At 43.0% G+C, this 12,033-nt stretch overlaps 1 protein-coding gene across 1 annotated transcript in view; it reads right to left on the bottom strand.

Moving 5' to 3' along the window:
- Positions 1-12,033, bottom strand: part of NPHP3 (nephrocystin 3) — a gene marked incomplete at its 5' end in the record, with an annotated part of 1,580,737 nt that overhangs the window by 206,817 nt on the left and 1,361,887 nt on the right. The gene's annotated exons all lie outside the window — the stretch shown is intronic.

The raw sequence follows: 12,033 nt of genomic DNA on the forward strand, positions 1-12,033 counted from the left end.
CAGATCATCAGAAGAATCAGAAAAAACAGAATCCTGGTCAGAAGATTCATAAACAACTTCAGCCTTAGGCCTCTTAGAAAGGGGGGGGGGGTTGTCTATCCCTGATTAGAGTTATTAAATCTTCAGCCATTCTTATCATTTGTTTTTTAGGCATAGAGGCCTGAGCATGTGGCCTGGGCATCGTTTTTTTAGGAATGGTTCGAGATTTAGGCCTAAGTAAAGAAGGCGGAGTCAGTTTAATATGCAAGTCCGTAGGCCTAAATACACCCTCAGAAGCCGGTGCCTGCACAGTGGCTCAGGACACATCCAAGGTAGAGACATCCGCAGGTTCCATAGTTGAAGCATTTCGTGGCATACCTGACTCCGAATGGGTCTCAGTAGAGGCCTGCAAATCAGAAGTAGCGGGTATCAGGGGCTGTGAAAGCACCTCAGTGAGTACCAGCGAACTGGCTTAGAAGCATCGTCGGCAGTTTTGGACCTCGGTGGCCTGTCTCTGTCTTTATCTTTGCATTTTATTCGGAATCCCGATAGTCGGATGGCTAACCGACGACATTTCTGGATAATTAAACCAAGAACTGAAATATTTAGAGGCAAAAATATACAGATGACAGATAGTGCACTGATTAAATAAAAGCACAAAACCGACAGCAAGGTATGTCGTGGTCAGGGCCTAGGCAAGGAATACAGTACGAATAAAAATCTTTATGAGGTATTTGCTTTCCACAAGTAATGCAATTATTAACTTTTACTGACATCGGTAAGGAGCAAGAAAAAGTTTCCCCAACGGGGTACTTAGCTTTAGTTGAGGACTTCGGTTCTGAAACTCGAAAATGAAAATTTCAGGAGTAGGCCGACCGGCACTTGCAAACTGCTTCTGCTTCTGGCACCGCACGGCAAGAAAGACTGATGTAATGGCGTCGGCTGCATGTTTTATACCCCTGACAACCTGACGTCATGGAAGAAGGGACAGAAACCGAAGCAGGACCCAAGACTTTGTTAATCAGGCCGACTGAAGGCTACCTGCAAGCAGATAACCCAAATGTAATGACTGCAACAATGAAACACGAAGAACATCTACTCATGCCAGGATACAAATGCCCAAACATTCCTCGATTTTGTTTTGGAACAGCTAGTTGATACCCCCACAACAGGTGATAATATCTTGGACTTGGTATTAACCAACATGAGTAACCACTGCAGCATCCCTGTAGTATCATCCTCCCTTGTAAGATCAGACCATAAAGCGGTCCCTTATGAAGTCATGATCTCCCCCAAACCCCCTCTAGCTAGGGTCAAAAAAAAAACTTCTCCAAAGCTGATTACAGCTTCCTAAGGGATGGTATAAACAGCTTCACAGCCCCCTCCCCCTCTCTAGGAATTGGCATCAGTATCCAAAACTATACCAAATTACTATACGAACATTTACATAGATGCATGGAATTAGGAATACCTGACAGGACTAAATCATACTCTGCAAAGAAGAGTAAACCTGTCTGGTGGACATCTGCAATAAACTCTTAACAAAAGAAAAAAATTGCTGTCTAGGACCAAGGAGGAACAGCTGCCCAACTGGAAGCAATCTCTCCTTAGCCTAAACAAGCAAATAAGAGCACTAGTGAAATCCTCCCAAAACAAACTTCCGAGTCCAAATTGGCCACATCTCCTAGAGACAATCATAAGGCCTTCTTCACATAGGTCTGTAATCTCAAAGGTAGCACCCAGATCTGTTCAGGACTGGTGGTCAAGGACACCACATATACAAATGCCGTAGATATACCAAACTTGCTGGCTCAGAGACTCAGTAAAAATTACACCCCACTGTCCCCCCATCAGTAAATCAGGACATTCCCAGAACCTGCCCCCTTCCCCTTATATCTACGATCAGGTCATCACTGCTCTCTCAAAGGCAAAAAATACAGCCTCCATGGGACCTGATAACATCCCAGGCTACATCCTACATGAACTCAATCAGGAACTTGCACACCATTAGGTGCCCTATTCAACCAAAGCCTGAGTACCAGCTTTGTCCCAGCTGAATGGAGGACAGCCACTTTCATCCCTTTACACAAAGGTGGAGCGTCCACCGATCCGGGAAATTATAGACTCATCAGCCTAACTAGCCTGATCTGCAAGGCCATGGAATGGATTATCATGGACCTCATCAACAAGGACATTGGCAACCTCCAAACACTCAATCCCACACAGTTTGGCTTCATCAGGGGGAGGTCATATCTGTTAAATTTGGTCAACTTTTTTGAGACAGTCACCAAAGCCATGGACAAGGGGAAGACAGTGCAAACCGCCTACCTTGCCCTGGCCAAAGCCTTCAACACTATTCCCCACTCAGGCATAATAGATAAACTCTCTCAACTAGGCATCAATCCGTATATTACTAGATGGGTTGCTAACTGGCTCACTGATAGAACCCACCTAGTCAAAATAGGGGAAGCCACCTCAAGCAGTAGACTCATATAGAGTGGCACATCCCAGGGCTCAGTCTTGGGGGCCTCTGTTATTTGGGATATACTTTTCTGAGGTGCAGTCCAAAACCAGTGGGCTATGGCTGACCAAGTTTCCAGATGACTGCAACCTGGGCACTGTCATAAATTCGCCTAGTGATGTGGACATCTTTCAAGAGGGTCTCACCCAAACAAATGAATGGTGCCAGAAACATGGCCTCAAGCTGAATACAAAAAATGCATCATCATCCCCTTTGGGGAGAGGGACATCCCCACAAATTATCACATTAATAACAGTGTCCTAAGCACGCAGTCAGTCGTGAGGGATTTGGGCACCCAGATTGATAGCAACCTGACTTTTGACCACCATGTTACTTCCATTATATGGAAAGCTTTCTACATGGAATTACAAAAACATGGTAGAGCCAAACAGTGGACCAAAATCCGTTTATTGAGGGAAGAAGGAAAAAACATACCGGTTTCGGCCGTTAGGCCTTCCTCAGTGTTTGTCACAAACAATCAATCAATCAATCAATCAAAAATCTACCACAGCAGGTCTTTCACTTTGCCTGTACTCTAATATTAATCCCTGGTAGGGAAGGCAATCGCTAGCCAGCAGTCCAAATGTCTTCTTAGCCTCATCCCATTCTATTACCTTTCCTCTCTAGTTATTTTCTCCCAATCCTTCGCTCCTTTGACAGTGTTCATCAGTAAATTCCAGCCCCATCTTGTCTATTCTCTGTACCCCTAATTGCAGTCATCTTTAACCGCAAAACCTTTCTTTCTTTGCATGTTGGCTTAGTTCTTAGAGTATGTTCTGCTACTTTATGAATGTAATATTCTGTAAGACAGTTATCATCCTCCTTAAGAACCTTAATCTCAAACCTCATTCTCTCCTTGTTTCTTGAACTGCTTCATCATCCCTTTACACTGTGAATTATAACCTTCTGCTTGTGTTACATATATGAGCCTTAATTGTGTAACTTTGAGAAATCCCTTAGAATTAGGTAATCCTAAACCATCTTGTTCTATTGAAAGAATCAACTTATCACACTTAATTCTTGCCCTCTTCCCCTCCTAGATAAATTCATTCACCTCTTAATTACTATCCACAATGTCAATCTGGTTGATAAAAATAAGCCTGATCTGTATATAAAACTAAAGAAAATAAAAAAAATGTCACTGTTTTTATCTTGCTATCCATAAACAACAGCTTCCAGTTTCTCAGCTTTTGTATTATCTTCTGTTTAGCCTCTTCTGAAATATCCTTAGCTGCCATAACAGAAGCCTTTTTAATCCATACTCCTTAACACTTCATCTTATTGTGTCTCCATAAATATGGCTACTGCTGAACCAATAATTTGCAGGTATAGCCTTGGTTTTATCTTCATTCATTTTATATCCCGAAAAGACTTGAAATGGTCTCAAAATGTTCCAAATACTGAAATGTCCTTTTCTGGATTGATCAGGTATAACATAATCTGCTGACTCCCTTATTTTCTTTGCCAATGGCTCTAAATATAAAGCAAATATCAAAGGGAAAGAGGACACACTTGCCTGGTTTCTCTGTTCAGAGAACTTATCAGGGAGGAACCCTCCCATTTTAATTCTTGTTGCTGATCCTTCATATATCCTAATTAACTTTATTACCCTACTCATAAGATCCCAGCTTCTCTGCATCGAGACCCACCAACAACAGTGGTATTTTCTTACATTCTGCTTCACTTTGGGTTACCACTGTTCTATTAATGTCAGATGTTTGCCTTCCGTCCATATCTGCCAATTTTGGCAACAGCTTTACCATTGTTTTAGCTAGTATAGACATATACACTTTATGATTATGGTTTAAAACTGAAATGGGCCTACATGCAGCTGGGTCTGAAGGGTCGTTACCATCTTTAGGTATTACAGCCACCACAACTTTCAAGATGTTGGTGCATCTCCTCCTTTTAAAATATTATTAAACAAAACCTTCCAAATCTTTATCATTTTCTTCCCTCCTAACCTACTCAACCTGGTGAATTTTTTGCAAAGGTCATTAAAGCACTGGATGAAGGCAAAAATGGTACACACCGCTTTTAATACAATTAACACAATTCCTCACTCAGGCATAGTAAAAAAGTTAAATAAACTGGAAAAAAGCCTTATGTCACCCACTGGTTTGCCAACTGGCTACAGATAGGATACAGAGAACCAAAATAGGGGAAGTTACCTCCACAAAGAGCTGGGATCTCTCCTGTTTGCCATCTACTTTTCTGAAGTAAAAGCCAATACCAAAGAGCTCTGGCTGACTATGTTTGTGGATGACTGCAAGCTAGAAGCAGCCAATAAATTCCCAAATGACTTAGCCATTCTGCAGAAAGGTTTGTCACAAATAAATAACTGGTGCAAAATCATGGTCTGAAACTAAATGTCAAAACATGCATTACTGCATCCTTTGGGAAGTCATCTACCCCAGAGAAAGTACAGTTTTGTACCTACCATAAATGTAGATGTCCGAACTGGATAGCATCTGCAGTCATAACTGGGTTGTCCTGTCGTCAGGCAGCCCTTCAGTCGGCCGGATTCCAAAGTCCGGGTCCGGCTTCGGCTGATGTCGCACTTCACCCGACGTCATCTCTGTTGGTCTTCGGGTATAAAGGCATCAGCCGACGCCATTTTCCTCAGTGTTTCTTGCCCCAGATGCCAGTAGCCCTCTTGGAGGCTAAAATTTGGATAGATGCCAATGTTTCCAAAAAGACAGAGGTAAACACAAAAATAAGCATGTATGTACATATATACAAACAAATACACCATAAGAGACTCCCCCCACCAGCTAGCTATTAGGAGGGTAAACACCCTAGGAGTACCACAGAGGGAAGGAGGGAGGGTAATCCTGACTGCAGATGCTATCCAGTTCGGACATCTACATTTATGGTAGGTACAAAACTGTACTATGTCCTTCATGGATGCATCTGCAGTCATAACAACTGGGTAGAATACCATAGCCAACTAGGGGAGGAGGATAAAACTAGATTATGGTGTGTTTAGGATCCCTTGCAGTACAGCAGTGGCAAACCCTGCTCGGGATCTGGAATAAAGAGGCAAATTATAATGCTTGGCAAATGTATGCACGGAGGTCCAAGTAGCCGCCTCAATAATGTCTTTGGTTGCCACTCCTCGTAAGAAGGCTGTGGTAGTGGCTGTTGCCCTTGTAGAATGAGGTCTTATGTTCTGTGGAATTGGTTTTCCATGGAAGGAGTAACAGAATCGTATGCAATTTCCTATCCATTTGGAGATTGTCTGTTTGGAAATAGCTTTTCCTTCCCTTCCTGTTGCATAGGCTACAAACAGTTGGTCAGACTTTCTGCTACTTTTTGTTCTGTCCAAGTAGTAGCGTAGCTGTCTATGTACATCCAAGGTATGCAGTATTCTTTCCCCTCTGTTTTGTGGGTTGGGAAAGAAGGTAGGTAGGTGGATTGCCTGGTTTAAAGACACTCTGGATACTACCTTAGGCATAAATGTAGGATTAGTCCTCATGGACACTCTATCTTGGTGGAAGATTAGGAAGGGTTGCACTGCCATTAAGGCCTGTAGTTCTGAAACCCTCCTTGCTGAAGTAATTGCCAGTAGGAAAGCAGTTTTCCATGACAGGTGTTGTAGGTCTGCTGTTGCTGCTGGTTCAAAGGGTGATAAAGTCAACTTTTCCAGCACAAAGTTTAAGTCCCAAGCTGGTAATGGTGGTTTCCTTGGAGGTTTTACATTCTTGATTCCTCTGAGGAACTGCCTGAGCAAAGGGTGCGAAAAAACAGGTGGATCAAAGCTGTATTCTGCTGAAATAGCTGATGCATGTATCTTGATGGAGGAGTAGGACAGGCCTGAATGAAGAAGTTCGGCCAGATACTCCAGAATGTTAGGCATATCTATGTTTGACACATCTTTTCCTCTTTCAGTACTCCAAATGACAAACCTTTTCCATTTTCCAGCATAGTTCCTTCTTGTTGAAGGTCTGCGTGCTTCAAGAATAATGTCTTTAACTCTTTGTGAAAGTTCTGGATTAGCTGCTGCTATGTGATGTTCCATGCAGTCAGTTGCAACGTTTTTAGGTTTGGATGTATGATGCTGTAGTTGTTCTGAGTTAACATCAAAGGCATCAGGGGTATTGGCCACATATTGTTCCGAGACATGCTCCTCAGCAGTGGGTACCAGTGTTGTCTTGGCCAGTTTGGAGCTATCAGGATTATCCTTGGACGTTCTTCCTTGATTTTTAGTAATACTTTGTGTATCAAGGGAAGAGGTGGGAATGCATATGCTGTTAGGCCTTTCCAGCTGAAGGAGAGCGAATCCACTTTCCATGCTAGTGGGTGGAATGTCCTTGTGCAAAATTTTTTGAGCTGGTGATTGAGAGGTGATGCGAATAGATCTATCTGAGGTATTCCCCATTTCTTTGAGATGGTCCTGAAGATGTCCGGGTGCAGCTTCCATTCGTGGGCATCCGATGTGGTTCTGCTTAATATGTCTGCTAGAATATTTTCTTTTCCCGGTACAAATATTGCCTGTAACTGGATGTTGTAGCTGAGTGCCAGGTTCCACAGCTCCAAAGTCATTCTGCATAGGGGGTATGAATGAGTGCCTCCCTGTTTGTTGATGTACCACATGACTGTGGTGTTGTCTGTCCTTATCATCAACTGGCCTTCTTTGAGAAATGGTCTGAACTTTTGGATTGCCAGTTTTACTGCCAGCATTTCTTTTAGGTTGATGTGCAGGTGAAGTTGATCCTGTGTCCACAATCCTTGCACGCATTTGTCCAGCATGTGGGCCCCCATCCTAGGTCTGAAGCGTCTGTTGTGATGGTCTGGCTTGCTTGACATCTGCGAAAGGGTAGCCCTGGGTTTGACTGGCATGCCTGAGCCCACCATAGGAACTCCTGTTTTAAGCATGGAATTAGTGGGATTTCTGTTTCTAGGCTGTGTCTGTGTTGGGACCATAAATTCTTTAGGTACCACTGTAGTTTTCTCATATGCAGTCTGGCAAGTGGGACCAAGATTGTGCATGATGCCATGAAGCCCAAGGCCTGCAGTACTTTTCTTGCTGTTAACTTGTTCAGTTTTGTTAGTGCCAAGAAGTAAAGAGGGAGTTCTTTTTGGTTTTCTGTAGTTAGGAATGCCATTTGTTTTACTGTGTCCAATTCCGCGCCCAAGAATGTCCTTGTTTGGGATGGTATCAGCCTTGACTTTTGTAAATTGACTGTGTATCCCAGTGCTTGTAGCAAGTAAATGACCCTTTGTAAATCTGTTGTCAGCTTGCTTTTGTTGTCCCCTTGTAGCAGGCAGTCGTCCAGGTATGGGTAAATTTGAATTCCCTGTAGTCTACAATGGGCGATTACTGATGCCAGGCATTTTGTGAATACTCTGGGCAGTAGATAAGCCAAAGGGCAATGCTGAGAATTGATAGTGCTCTGATCCTGCAAGAAATCTGAGGTATCTTCTGCAGATTGGTCGAATGGGGACGTGCAGGTATGCCTCCTTGAGATCTAGAGTTACCAGCCAACACTCCTTGCCCAGCATGGGAAGAAGTTGCTGTAGGGTCAGCATTTTGAACTTTGGGACAATGATGTATGTATTTAAGGTGGACAGGTCGAGAATTGGTCTCCAACTTTTTTCCTTTCTTGGAACTAGGAATAGTCTGGAGTAGAACCCCTTTCCTTGCTCTGCTGTTGGCACTCTTTCCACAGCTCTCATGTTTACTAACTGTATTATCTGTTGTAGAGCCTCTGTTTTTTGATTTGGAGGTAGATTTGGCATTCCTCTTTTGACTGGTAAAGTGTGGAAGTGGAACCGGTAACCTTGATCTATGGTTTGTAAAATCCACTTGTCTTTTGTTATATAGTGCCAGTTCTTTGAAAATAAGGTTAACTTTCCGCCTAGAGGAGCTGCTATTTGTTCCCTGGTAGGCGGATTTAGGGTTAAGTCACTGTGGTTGTGTTGATGTAGTGGCAGTGGTTGTGTCTGTGCCTCTGTTGTTACCTTGCCACTGTCGTCCTCTGTAGGCACCTCCTCTGGATTGGTTTCTGCCTCTGGAACGTCTATTCCTGCCCCTTTGAGATCTTGTGGAGTCAGGAAAGGACCAATTTTTGGCAGGCCAGTTCCTGCTAAACCTTGGGGGTTGAACCTGCAAGAAATCTTTAACCGTTTGAACAGATTTTGCCTTTTCTTCCATTTTCTTCATAACCTGCTGGGCAGGTGTACCAAACAAACTTGTCTTATCCATAGGAGCATCTAGCAACTTTGCTTTTACATGATCCGGTAAAGCTTGCTCCTTTAGCCATGCATGTGCCAGTCATGGCTGATCTAAATGAAGCCTCCAGTGCATCATAGCCACATTTTAAGGAATGGTTACTAACCTGTTGTATGTTATTTACCATTTCTAATACATATTTCTTATCAAGAGATTCATCAGTGGTTAGTTTTTTAGTTAACTGATCAAGCATAAACTCTTGGTATTGTATCATGTGAAATTGACAGTTTAAAGCTCTAGCTGAGAGAGTAGCTGAAGTGTAGACCTTTTTGCCCCATCTGTCTAATGACCTTGCTTCCCTTTCAGAAGGAATAGGGTTTTTAGCTATGGTCGCGCTACTGCCTTGGGACCCTGGGATATAGTTTCGGGTCTGCAAGTGGGGCCTTGTAAAGGTGGTGATGAGTGTCTGGCACCCTGTAAAATCTGTCTGGTTTGGCAGGGGCTGGAGGTAAAGAATCTGGTGCGGAGCAGACATCATTGAAAGCATCATCCACCACAGAGAGAACAGGAGGTATAGCTAAGGGCCTGTGCTGGGAAGGGGGCAGAAGGGTCCTTAGTCTTTTCTGGAGTCTGAAAAATCCTGTTGCTGCCATTGGAACTGCTCTCGCATGGCATGTAAGGTTTCCCCAAAGGAGAATTCTTCTGGTGGGGAAGCAGCTGGAATGGATTCTTCAGCATCAGAGTCTTCAAAATTGGAGAAAGGAGCCTCTGGCTGGTCAGTTATGTCTGATTCATCTGCAGAATCATCAGATGACACTGGCTCAGGGCTCTGCCCTAGGTCTCTTCTCTGGGGCTGAGAGGCCCTGTCTGGGTGAGATTGAGATCCTCTAATTAATGAAATTAAATCTTCTGCCAGAGTAAGCATTTGAGAACTAGAGGAGGGCCTAGTTGTAGGGGTTTAACAGGCACTGTTTTAGTAGTCTTGGCTGCTTTAGCCCTGGCGAAGGCCTTAATGGACATGGCTGCTGGAGGCCTAGCAGCACCACGTGCTGGGGTAGAGACATCCAAGGGAATGGTGTCTGATAAGTCAGTGGCAACCACCGTAGTGGTTAAAATTTCTGAGGCCGATTCAAGAGTGGTAGCAGGGGCCTCAGTAGTAGAGATAGATTCAGCTGTACTTTGATCAGTTTTCTCGGTTTCGGCCGAAACCGAGACACTCGCGGTTTGCTTAACCATGGTTTCGGCTGAAACCGCGGACCGCGAGTGTCGGTCTTTATCTTTGCGTTTTTTGGCAGAATGGGAAGTCGGAGGATCCGACGGCATAATGTACGCAAAATCAGAACCGAAAAACTGTTCAGCAAACTCCGACCGGCGCCTAAGCGTTCGTCGGTTGAACGAAGCACAGGCGAACAGGCTGCTACGTCGTGGGCTGGGCCTAAACAAGGCAGACAATAAGAGTGGAAATCTTTATGAGGTATTTGTTTCCCACAGGTTAAACAATTATTAACTTTTTCTGACATCGGCTGAGGCAAGAAAGAGTCCCCAACGGGGTACTTAGCTTTAGAAGTCTTCAAAGTAGTATTCGGTAGAAGTAATCTCTGGATCCGACCGACCGGCACTTGCGAACAGCTTCTGCTTCGGGCGCCACGCGGCAAGAAAGACTGAGGAAAATGGCGTCGGCTGATGCCTTTATACCCGAAGACCAACAGAGATGACGTCGGGTGAAGTGCGACATCAGCCGAAGCCGGACCCGGACTTTGGAATCCGGCCGACTGAAGGGCTGCCTGACGACAGGACAACCCAGTTGTTATGACTGCAGATGCATCCATGAAGGACATCTACCACATTGACAACACACTCCTAAGAGTTAACCCAGGTGTTTGGGATTTGGGAACTTATCTGGACTTTGATCTAACATTTGATGAGTGTGTCTACTGTTGTAAGGAAGTAAGTCCTTCTATATTGCACAGCTTATAAACAAAGGAATTGTGTCTAGATCTAGGTATGTCATTGCCCCTTTTTACTCAGCTCTCATTAGGTCAGTCATTGAATATAATTAAGTTGTTCAGTAAAAAGTAAGTTTTTGTTTCAAAAAACTAAAGTGGATGTTTTTCCCTGAAAAAAAAACTTAGCTGCCCAGCTATGGAACAGTCAATCATCTTGAATACCCGCAAAGGAGCACTCTCTTCAGAAAAGGAACGTTTTGAAGAGCATGACTCCCCAAACTCAGCTTTTACATAGCTCAGCTAATGGTTTGGGCATGTGGAAGCTGGCTGACTGTCATATCCTTAGAATATAATCCATATAGCTAGGGTTGCCAAATTTTAATTAAAAAAATTCTGGACATGTACTTGAAAGCCAAGTGTGTGTAATTTTGGTACCCAACATGCAAAATCCATAACCTCCATAACTGTATGTGCTTCCTTTTCTACAGTTAGGTTAACTTCAAGCTCTAGCTTTTGAGACATTTTATCATCCAGTCCAATCACAATCCTGTCCCTTATTTGTTCATCTTAGTGCTGTCAGCACCCACAATTTTCTGCCAGTACATACAGCCATCTGTCAAACACTTCAACACATTCATCTGTAATTTACGCAAGCAATCATGACCAACATCATGGTGTATTACTGTGTAAATAACACCGACCCAGGGGTGTTCTTATATTAACTCTCTCTAAAATGGTTGTCCCAGTGTATTACTTCTTGTTAAGAACAAGGAGCATTCTTAAACATATGGACTTTCTCACCTGAGGAGCATGGTACATCCCACCCTGACTTTCCAGTAGTCATTCCCATTATTTGTACAAGTGCATGTTATGCTGAAGAAGCATATATACTAACATAGATCTGAATGACCATCAGCTGGATGTCCTTGGACAGCTTAGAACTTATTTGGAAGAATAAAAGCCACCAGAAAGACTAATTGGCTATTACTGTATTTTATGCAAAGGAAGTAAGTGTTGGGCTTCTACACCCCTGAAAGGCACTTAGAGAATTGGCTGGCTGTAAAACTGTTGTGTTTTACTTGCTCCTTTATTTTTTTATTATTGCATTATTTTTTATATATTTTTGATGTAAAATAGTTCCTCCGCGTAATGTTTCAGACCTGCTGTAGTATATGTAAATGGTGTTGCAGAAAGCATTTTATATCCAAAATATAACACTTAAAAAATATCCAGATATTTATTTTTTCGTCCCTTGTTTGGTTTGACGCCAGCTACTGGAGAATGAAGTTACTAAATAATGACATACATTTCAGTTTCAGAATTTTATTTCCTTCAGAAAATTCATGTTAACACAAATCTTTTTATTTAAGCAAGTTTATAATTTTATGAGAGAAATAATTAAAATCTGTTAC

Source organism: Protopterus annectens, chromosome 2.part0 (genome assembly GCF_019279795.1).
Source record: "Protopterus annectens isolate FY-2018-M chromosome 2.part0, PAN1.0, whole genome shotgun sequence".
NCBI classification, from domain to species: Eukaryota; Metazoa; Chordata; order Ceratodontiformes; family Protopteridae; genus Protopterus; species Protopterus annectens.